Raw genomic sequence first — 2,452 nt, 5'->3', positions numbered from 1 at the left:
GCAACTAGTTTTGAGAAATGAAGGATTTGATAAAATAAACTGATTCTTTTAGCCGCAATATTCCTTTAGGCCCTTGGCATGCTCTGCAAATGTCACTGTATTGTGTGACGAAAGTCTTTGAACTTTGGCATTTCAACAAATTAACACAGGGCTTTTCTTCCATGTACATCTCACACACCTGGCTTGTAAATTATCCTTTGGGAACATGCACTGGACTAGAATTTTGTTAACTTTCAGTCAAAGACAGAGAACAAATAGGAGAGTGTGCCACGGGAAGAAAGGAAGCAGTACATTAGTCACAAGCGGCAAAAAGGATGGCTGCAAGGAAGTCTGTGATCAGTGCCATACCTCTCCTCTGCCTGTGGAACATTAGTAACACAACATATTACCGTCTCCACCCATGGCGGTTCTGTAGTGGAAAGCAGATCCTCAGAAAGATTTGCCATGCTGAACACATCACCAGCCCACAGGATCATTCCCAGATTCTTCCCACAACATCAGAGCAGTGATGCCACTTCTGAGAATGAGAAACAAGACTCTAAAAAGTACAGTACCCCATCCTATCAGGTTTTCAGCTTTTATTGAAACTTTTCCTTGGAGCCCAAGAAAATAAAATCTGCCACTTTTCCCCTTTCTATTTACCATGAAGTGATGGGACTGGATGCCATGATCTTAGTTTTTTGAATGTTGAGTTTTAAGCCAGCTTTTCCACTCTCCTCTTTCACCCTCATCAAGAGGCTCTTTAGTTCTGCTTTGCTTTCTGCCATTAGGGTGGTATGATCTGCATATCTGAGGTTGTTGATATTTCTCCTGGCAATCTTGATTCCAGCTTGGGAGTAATCCAGCCTGGCGTTTCGCATGATATATTTCTGCACTGAAATTAAGTAAGCAAGGTGACAACATACAGCCTTGTTGTACTCATTTCCCAATTTTGAACCAGTCTGTTGTTCCATGTCAGGTTCTAACTGTTACCTCTTGACCTACAGGTTTCTCAGGAGACAGTTAAGGTGGTCTGGTTCTCCCATCTCTTCAAGAATTTTCCATAGTTAGTTGTGATCCACACAGTCAAAGACTTTAGCATATCCAATGAATCAGAAGTACACGTTCTTCTGGAATTCCCTTGCTTTAGCTATGATCCCAACATATGCTGGCAGTTCGATGTCTAGTTCCTATGCCTTTTCTAAACCCATCTGGAAGTTCTCTGTTCTGGTGAAGTCTAGCTTGAAGGATTGTGAGCATAACCTGCTGAAGTCTAGCTTGAAGGACTATGAGCATAAACCTCACTAGCATCCATAATAAGCAGAACTGTATGGTAGTTGGAACATTCTTTGGCACTGTCTTTCTTTGGGATTGGAATGAAAACTGACCTTTTCCAGTCCTGTGGCCATTGCTGAGTTTTCCAAATTTGCTGGCATATTGAGTGCAGCACTTTAACAGCATTGTATTTTAGGATTTGAAATAGGTCAACTGGAATTCCATCGTCTCCACTAGCTTTATTTGTAGTAATGCTTTCTAAGGCCCACTTGACTTCACACTCCAGGATGTCTGGCTCTAGGTGAATGAAAACACTATCGTGGTTATCTGGGTCATTAAGACCTCTTTTGTGTAGTTCTTCTGTGTATTCTTGCCACCTCTTCTTAATCTCTTCTGCCTCTGTTAGATCCTTACCACTTCTGTCCTTTATCATGCCCATCCTTGCATGAAATATTCCCTTGATATCTCCAGTTTTGTTGAAAGGATCTCTAGTCTTTCCCATTCTATTGTTTTCCTCTACTTCTTTGCATTGTTCATTGAAGAAGGCCTCCTTATCTCTCCTTGCTATTCTCTGGGACTCTGCATTCAGGGCTATATCTTTCCCTTCCTCATACACAACCTGTACTAACACACAAGGATGGTTTTAAGCTCCTTATTAACAGGATCAGAAATACAGGGTACTCTAAAGGAGTTAGAGGAAGCCTGTATTTAGTAGAAACTGTGACTTAAAGAGGAATTCTATATAACTCACAGCTAGATAAATTCCCAAAGAGAGTGTTGAAAAAATGGAAATCCACAGAGTGGTTTGCCTTGGATAATAACTCTGATGGATGTCCAGTAGAATGAGCATCTTCCTTTTGGCTTCATTCACATCTCAGAAGTGCTGCCTTCCATCGACTCACTGGTACTCTGGGCAACAACACTTAAGACATGAGAGTTTGAGAGACTGAGGGCATCAGCAGACCTGGACTTACATGTAATTCTGTTCTCTTTTGCTGGGGACACAGCATTTAGGGCAGAAAACCTTGGTCAGCCCCAGAGGGACTGTGATTCTTAGTCTCTTAGCGTATGGGGGTGGAGGGTGGGACAAGGTTCGTCCCAGAAGCAGCTCTTGGTTGTCAAGGGACGTCCTGTTTTCTTCTTAATGCTTTCCAGCTGGGTTGACTTCAGGCCTGGGGAGGTCAAGTGATTTACTCAA

Source organism: Oryx dammah, unplaced genomic scaffold (assembly GCF_014754425.2).
Source record: "Oryx dammah isolate SB20612 unplaced genomic scaffold, SCBI_Odam_1.1 HiC_scaffold_4, whole genome shotgun sequence".
Lineage (NCBI taxonomy): Eukaryota > Metazoa > Chordata > Mammalia > Artiodactyla > Bovidae > Oryx > Oryx dammah.
Note: the sequence above shows the minus strand (reverse complement) of the source record.